This window comes from Alligator sinensis, unplaced genomic scaffold, assembly GCF_000455745.1.
Source record: "Alligator sinensis unplaced genomic scaffold, ASM45574v1 scaffold215_1, whole genome shotgun sequence".
In the NCBI taxonomy this organism is placed as follows: Eukaryota; Metazoa; Chordata; order Crocodylia; family Alligatoridae; genus Alligator; species Alligator sinensis.
The window spans coordinates 1,312,839-1,321,290 of NW_005842259.1; positions in this window are offsets into that span (position 1 = coordinate 1,312,839).

Consider the following 8,452-nt stretch of genomic DNA (forward strand, 5'->3'; position numbering starts at 1 on the left):
GATCTATACAATTGAAAATAAAATGTCACACAACTTTGGACCAGGGGGAGGATTTGGCTTTTCTTTCCCTGTTAGTAATTTGCTGAGAGTGTAGTGCAAGCCAGTTTGTACTCTTCCCACTCATGATGTTTTTGGCATATTAAATTTTCAAAGAAATGACACTTAAGTAGCTAATTAATGCAGTTTGGGCATTAGTTTTTATTTTGCAGTAAATGTAGGAAACTGCAGGTAATGTGGGAGATGGTAGAATTGGTACTTGCTTTGATTTTGTTTCAACTTGTACCAGTCACTTTATCATCATCTGGGAAAGTAGGCAAAATCCTTAAAACCCAACTCTTCCCCCACCCCACATGCCTCCACCACTCAAAACTTAGAGCAGTAAACAGTTTGTCAAATGTGGAAGCCAGAAGGGGAGGGGCTGCAGAAGTTGAAGTCTGAGGATGGGAGAACAAGGTCTGGTTATAGGTATAGAAAAAGGATGTAGGAGATATTTTGTTCCAAAGGGGATATACTTTTCTGTGGCTTTCCCATAAAACAGAAACATTTTAAAGGGACCTTTGTATTGCTGAACCCCAGAAGGAACGTGACGTGTTCAGTAAACTAGGGAACCTTGCTCTTCAGGAGCAAAAGGACTTATGGACTTCACTTCCTGTTCAGCTTTGATAATATTGCAGTTTACCCTCATTTTGGGGTACTTAAAATACAGGAGAACAGAAGTAAACTGTAGAGGGTTATGGAAGTTGGTACAATCATAACAGTAGCCAACAAAAGACTGACCTGATAAAAGTAAAGCTCCATATCCAGAGAGAAGAAATAGGCAGCCCAAATATAATATGGGGCCAGAGAATGTAACTAAGCAACCGTTCCTATGCATGAAAGGGGTTAGTCACCTCATCTCATTAATACTGTCCTAGCATTATATTTATGATATCAATATAATTTGTAGGAAGGGTCTGAAACTGGGTGGTTGGCAGATGTGGCGTTCATTGCAGGGGCTTTGTTTGAATCAGTTCATGGTATGAAAATATTTAAACCGTTATGTAGTGAAACCTGATACTGGAGATTTCCTCAGATGTCCCAAGTACAGCTGTGCTATGTTTTGTTAGAAAACTACTTCCATTAACCTGAGAATTTGTCAGTCTGAGCTGTTGGTTAAGACCTATTTCATTATATTAAACAAATACCTGAATGAATTCAGAGATGTCTGCTTATAATTCACTTTTCCTAGTAAATTGGTAATGAAACACAGTCAGGTGAAATTCTCTGGTTCATGTTCTGTTGGGTGTCAGTCTAGACTGGAAAAAGTCCCTTCTGGCCTTAATATTTGCGAATCTCAGAAAACAATATTGCTACACTTTTTCCAGTGTGTTGACCCCATATGTTAATTGTGATTCCAGTTGAAGGTACTCTTTGCCAGCTTTGGCTTTAGGTACAAGTTCTGTAAGTCAAGGGCCACCACTGGATTTCCTTTAGTAGAAGGACCAGAATGAGAAGCAGTTTTATCACTTGGATTTCCACTCCTGCTCTTGTTGCTTCCAGCTTGTCAGGCTGCTGACAGATGCTGTCCCTGCCCTTGTTCTGGAAGGGGCTTCCAGCCAAATGGGAAAGCTTGGCCTTATATTTTGCTTAAATTGAAATTCTAGTGTTAGCAGGGGAGATGAGGGGAAGAGATTCATCATAAGAGGGTTTTATTATACTAGTTAAGAATGTATCTTCTGTAGTCTAATTAAACCTGTGTGTGTGAAATAGTTTAAAATATGCTTTCTACCCCAAGAACACAGACACTCAAAGTTGCTGTAAGTTGTTTTTCTCTCCCTTGTTTTTGTATATTCAACTATCCTTCCTGTGTCTTGCATAATGTCATCTCATTGGCTTAATCTGCTTTATTGCAAATTATTCACTATTGCAAATAAGATGCCTTCTTGAAACAGTGATAAAGTTTTCTTTCTAACTAGGTGTAGTGATTAGTAAGTCTATATATTGTAGTGTGCTCTTTTAAGGATTTTTTTTAAATCAAAGATGAGTTGAGCATTAACTCTTTTTTTTTTCCTGGAAAATTGTTGAAGAAATAGTAGGCAAATTTGATTGTTCAGTATCTGAAACAATTTAAACGCTTCCTCTGGGCAAGTCAACTGTAATGATTTTGGGCTGAGTGCACTCCTTCATGCAGTTCAACAGTGGAGCTGAGCTGAGCCTGAAAATTGGAGCTGGCCTCAAAGCTCTGCCTTTTCATCTGCTGCATGGTAGGAATTTGCAGTGGATTAATGTACACCTAACTAGTTACTTTGTATATCACCTTCTCTGGGGTGCCCTCAACTACATAGGCTGCTGACAGACATTCAGTTAAAGACATACTGGGAACTGATCCCAGTAATCATGCCTCCTGCCATGACACACATGCATGGCAGGAGGCACAGCTGTGGGATTGGGGTTCAGATCCCAATTGTGCTTTATTTTCTGTGCAGGAAAAGCCTGGGATCATGATAGTAGCAAGCCAGGTGCCTGGAGCGCCCCTAGCTGGGAGTGCCAGTTCTGTGGTGTTTCCAGCTGTTGGAGTGCATCAGAGCCTTGAAGGGCTCCTGTGACTGGGAGTGCTAGTCAGCCTGTTGGTGTTCCCAGGTGTGGGAGCACACCGGAGACTTTGGTGGACTGGTGCTCGCCTTAACTGACCAACTGGCAGTTAAGTCTTGGCACTATTATGTGCGGGTTTGATCATCAGATACTCAAGTGAAGGCAGGGCAGGGTGGCACCTTAGATTAACTTGTTCAGAAAGGTACAGGCTTTTGTAGGTAACAGCCTGCTTCATTAGGTGCTATGAATGGACTTGTAGAAAGCAGGGGTACTAAATAGAAAGGAATAAAGAGACAGATGTGACTGGGAGCTGGAAAGACAGCTGTTAAACACGATGTTTCAGGTAGTGAGAAACTGACAGCAATGGTAGCTCCTTCTCCATCTCTGTTTTAGGACAAACACCATCTTGTTAAATGACCACACTGGAGAGAGTTTGCCATTGGACAGGTTCCCTTAATATTTATCCTAGGCTGACTTCTATTTTAGAATTCAGAGTACTGGATTTAACTTGTAAAAGCCTATTTTTTCCATCTGTCTGTCCTCTGTTCACTATTGCTACCTCTGTGGGAAAACTTCAGATTTGGGCATAGAGTCTACTTCCTTCTATTTTGATATCAAGCTTTTAAAAATTAAGAACAGAAATGTTAATGCTTCTCTTTAAAGCTCAGAAGTGCAAGCTGGGTTGCTTATTGGGGAACTTCCTTTGTCTTTTGGTGTTTTGAAAAGTGCTGTTTAGCACTGCCTCTCTGGAATTCTGTTATTGTTTCATCTGATCTTGCTGGTGGGGCCAGCCTTCTCTTTGTGTTATGCTCTCTCTTTATAAAAAGAAGCATGGATGAAGGCATTCACATAATTGTAGCTCATGCAAACCCTTTTGCAAGTGACCTTGTGCTCAGTAACTTCACCAAAGGGAGGAAGTAAAACATGTGAGGATACTATTTTGGTTTGCACATAGGAGTCGCGTGTATTTGGCTTCTCATTGCCTTGAGTAGGCAAGGAACTCGATGAAGAGTAATCTGATAGTATAGGGCTAGGGAGCAGGAGAAGCTCCATGAAGCTGGGTCCAGCACATTATTCTCAACCTTTATAGGCTCAAGGTACCCCTTGGAAAATGTCAGCTCTTCTTTTTTGCCTGGTTTTTGACCACAGAAAAGTAATAGCAATTTTTCTATTGCAAAGAACTCAGAAAAATCACAACAGCTCTGATTGCTTTTAACAGTATGAATTCCTATTTGAAATCTCTGGGTTTATCTCATGACTCATATTTGCACACCTAGGAGTGCTAACATTTCATGGCACCCTGCAGCACCCCTGAAGAGATCTCGAGGCGGCACTGTGGTTGGGATTTGCTGGCTAGGGGGTGTTTAGTTTTATAAAGGGGGTTAGGGAGATGATAATAGTTAAAAAAAAATCAGCTTTTTTGTAACTTAGGCTTCATGAAAAAAACATCAACTATGACTTAGGGATGACAGCATGAACTGCTGACTTGATAAATGCTGGTATAATCTGAACACAGGACCAAGAGAAAAGCACTTTGAATTTTCTAGTTTTAGCTGTGTCACTGCCTCCTCTGTGGTGTCTGGTAAATAATTTAGTTGGGCTCATCACTTTATCAGTGAAGTATAGATAATCCTTTCTGGGTGATGAGGGTTAATGCCTGTAAAGTGCTTCAAAGATGAAAATCACTGTAAATGTATTAATATTTTATTTTTATGGACTGAGGCTTAATCCTTGTATGCTTTTAGCTGCTTGAAAAAACAATCCTGTCTTATTGGAAATAAGTGTTTCTTTTGTGCCATGCCTGTTGTTCTTCCATTTTTTCTTCCTCTGCTATGCACAATCAAGAGGGGAACCAGTTTTTGTCACAGGTTAGCAGTAGTTCCCAATCTAATAATTCCAGGGTTGTCAGCAGAGACGATTCCCACAGAATTAGCCACTGTGAGGGTGAAGATAGTGAACCGCTTGCCACACACTGTGCTAGTGCTTTGGTCCGCAGTAATCCATATGTAAGTGTATGTCTGAGAACAGTACCCATATAAAGGAAATGCATATATAAGGAAAAGAAACTAATTCTGTTAGTTTGTGAGAATTTGAGTTGATTGGCTTGCTCAGAACTGATGGTCTCTGTGGTTTTTTAGCTCCCTTTGTATAAATGCCAAATAAGATGGTTGTATTTTTCTGAAAAGTTGGGATAAAATCTAAAATACCTACACAGACATGGACAAGAGAGTTTGCAGTGCCACAAAACTGCTGAAAACTGCAGTCTTCAATTTCCTATATTCTCTCATTAAGTGGCAAGCAAACAATAGGTTTGCTATGAAAGCTAAGGATCATAAGCTGTTCCATGGTCACAATAGGCACTTCACTGGGGAGAGGATGCAAGCAGTGAATATCATGGGTAATACAAAAGGAGAGGGAAAACGAAAAGGGCTTTCAAAATCCTCCCTTAGAGTGATTCATTGCACATTAGACTTAAATCTAAGGGAGCTATGCTAAGGGTCACCTTTTTAGAGGGGGTTACCCCTCTTGTTGATGATACTAGCTTAGTAGCTGGGAGTTTATCATATTTATGATTGAGCTATGGTGAGCTGAAGAGAGATGGCTCTGTTGGCCAAGAGGACTAGGGCTGTTAAAGAGGGTAGACAGCAGCTGTTGGGAGGGGTAGGTTTGGCAATGTAGTTGAGAGTTGCCAGTAAAGGTTGGCGTAGAGCAAAGGCATTGTACATGCTGACTTCAGCACCCTTGTCTAGGGGCCAGGGAAGATTTCCAGTCTGATGTATATTTGTATCTGCATTGCTGTAAAATGCGTTTTATGTTCAGTTTCGTAGTGGGAACAGAGCTCCCCATCACAAATAGTTGTTATTTCAACTAATGTCTTGTTTTCCTGGTTGACACAGTGGGGCTTTCCATACACAAAGCCTTAGTTCAAATGCGGTGCTTTTTAGCTTGAGTTGTCTGGCTCAAGAAAGAGGTATAGATTAGAGCATGAGTTAATAATGACTTGTTAGCTGCAAATACAACCATTCTGCAGTGTGGATCCATGCTAGTTCCAGTTGAGTGCCTGTAGTCTTCCAGTGCCTTCCCACAATACCCATCTCTCGAGAAGGGCAGATATACTGTCAAACTTTACAGGGTGCTTAAGCTTACTGTAGCACTGCGTAAGAGCAAGTATGGTGCCAGTGTGGACGTGGCAGCTAGTCTTCTGTGGCATGGGTGTTCGTACTTGAGCAAGGCTAACTTGACAGGAGTACAATGGTAATGTCTTCATTGCAAGGTTAACTCGAGTTAATTATACTCAAGTTGGGATTGCCATCCCCTTCTTGGTTGGCTAGAAATAGATGGGGGTCAGGGAAGACTTTTGTGCTGTGGGTTCTGTGCCTCTGTCCTTTGTTCTTTAATAAACTAAAGAATGTCTTCAGAGCACAGTTAATCCAAGTGAGTTTCACCATAGTTAGCCAACTCAGGCATGAGAAGCCCACACAACAAAGCCATAGCCATGTTTCTCTGTTCTCAGTGTTACTTGCATTGCTTGTGTGTCTGGGCCCGTATTCAGTGGTTCTTGAGCTTGAATGCCTGAGGTTCCCTGTTACAGGAAAATGTGTCCCCTTCAGGAAGGAATTATAGGAATGGCACTGAAGCACTAAAAATACACAAGTGTTTTCTTTGTTCTTTTGCCTGTGTCTTCATGTTAAAGTGCAAAGGATCCAGCCAAAGTTAGAACCTGTCTCTATCTTCCCAGCTGTGTAAAATAGCTTGAGCCAGTAGCAGCTCCAAACTTGTCAAAGGATTTTTTTTCTGGATGGGTAGTATGGTGTTCAGGCTAATGCCCATATTAACCATGCAGTGAAGATCTATTCTCTGTTCCTAGGATTTTTTAATTGGGCACTCTTCACCAGGATGGGTCACATAAATGCTTTTTAATCTAAATCTAAGATCCGTCTGAGAGGTAGTTTGGCTGCTGGAAAATGGGATACAGAGCCTCAGTTTCCATATTCAGATCAGAGACTTGTGTGTCACGCCAGCTAGTGAATTTCCATGCTGCTCGGGCACTGTAAAACTCCAAGTCACCAGTGAAGTCAAATCATCCATTGCAATCATTGGACTAGCCACAATTTGGCCTGAACATGTAAACAGTAATGTGTAAACATTTCCATTGGATGGCGAAGTTTATCAGCAAGATGAGACTTCTGCATTTCTTAGAGGTGACATTAGTTTATTCTTCAGAAAAACTTGGGCAACAGAATTTTTGTCTCAAGTAATTCAGTATAGGTAAAAGGGAAACCTTTTTTTTTTTATTATGAGTGGTAGAGCCAGGTAATAAAACCGACTTAAGCATGGATGATTGGCTGGAGAATATTTTAGTTATCAAATAAATCTTTGCTCATGGCCAAGACAGGTGCAGCAATAGAAAGAAATCCCTCTTTTAGGGTCTCTGTGATGATTTGGGGACTCTAACCCATTGTAGAGAGTGGAAGGTGTGTGTGTGTGTGTGTTGTGGATGAGAAGCCACATACAGGGGGGAAGGAACTTAATGGTTTGGGTGAACACTGTAAAGGGAAGGTCATGCTGATTGGTGTTTTGACTGGAGATTTGTCCTTGTCAGTGTGGGCTCTAGCACATTGGTACCTAAGCTTTTTGCCCCGTGGGCTCGATGCTGAGTGCTAGATCTGGCCACCATCCAGATGTGTGGGCGGGGGGTAGGGGAGCAGCCTATCCCTGATCCAGATACCTGGTGGGGTAGGCAGGGTGGAGCAGCCCCTATCTGGACATGGTGGGTGTGGGGACGAGGGAGAGCATCCCAACCTGATCTGGACATGTGGGAAGTGGGCCCAGCTCTGGTCCCACTGCAGAGCAGTGACCTGGCTGGGCTGGACCCAGCTGTGTAGAGCTTCCCCTGCTCCCTAGCTGCCAATTTTTCTGACACCTGGGGATTCCCTTGAGTCAGATATCATGGTTTTGTGAGCCTGAAGTTGAGCACCCCTGCTCTAGCACATTGGTTAAAGTAAAGGAGAAGGATTTAAAATATGCTTTGCATGGTTGAAGTTTAAATTCTATGTAAAGGTCCTATATTAACAGGATTTTCAGTTTTTATTTGCATCAGTGTAGGTTAGCCACCTGGTCCTCAAGGCAGTTTAACACTCTGCAGTGGTTAATCAGGTGGGAGTGGAGTTTTTATATATTTTTTTTCAAATGCCTTTGAGTCTCTTCCTTCTCATTTCTGGTAGCGTGGAAAGGGCTCTTGCAAGTTTGGGCTGTTCTCTCTTTACCCAAGCTTCTACATAGGGTCCATTCCTCTTCAGTTTGATCTTCTTGTTTTTATTTCTACTTCATGATCTTTAAATATTTCAGCATTGCTTTATTCCTTTCTGAGGGCACTTAGTCTGCTGGTTCTGTGCCTGTTCATAGGAAGTGGAAGCTATTTTTCCTTTAGAAATGCTGTGATGTTTTGTCACTGACCACAGTTGCTTCCCTGTCTCTTTCCAGTGCTGTGACTTTTGCAGCCCTGTATTTGAGGGAGCCCAGTGTATAAACAGAAATGTAGTAAAAAACAGAGGAGTTTTTTGTTTAAGCCCTTTGTATGGTTGCTCATAACTGTTGTAATAATACAATGCATGGGTGTGTGTTGGAGGAGGTCTGGATGTGTATGGAGAAAGCCTGAAGACAGCTGCTGCCGATCAGTTGTTTTCAACTTCTCTGTGATGTCTTCTCATTAATATGGCAGCTGTCATGGAGTCTGAAATAGGCACTGTTCTTTGATCCACCTTTTTAGTTTTTTCTGACATATGTGCATATTTAGACTGCCATACAAAGCAAGACTGCAGATATGTAATTTGCATGTCTGTGATGTTTAAACAAATCCTACAGAAATAAGATATTCCTG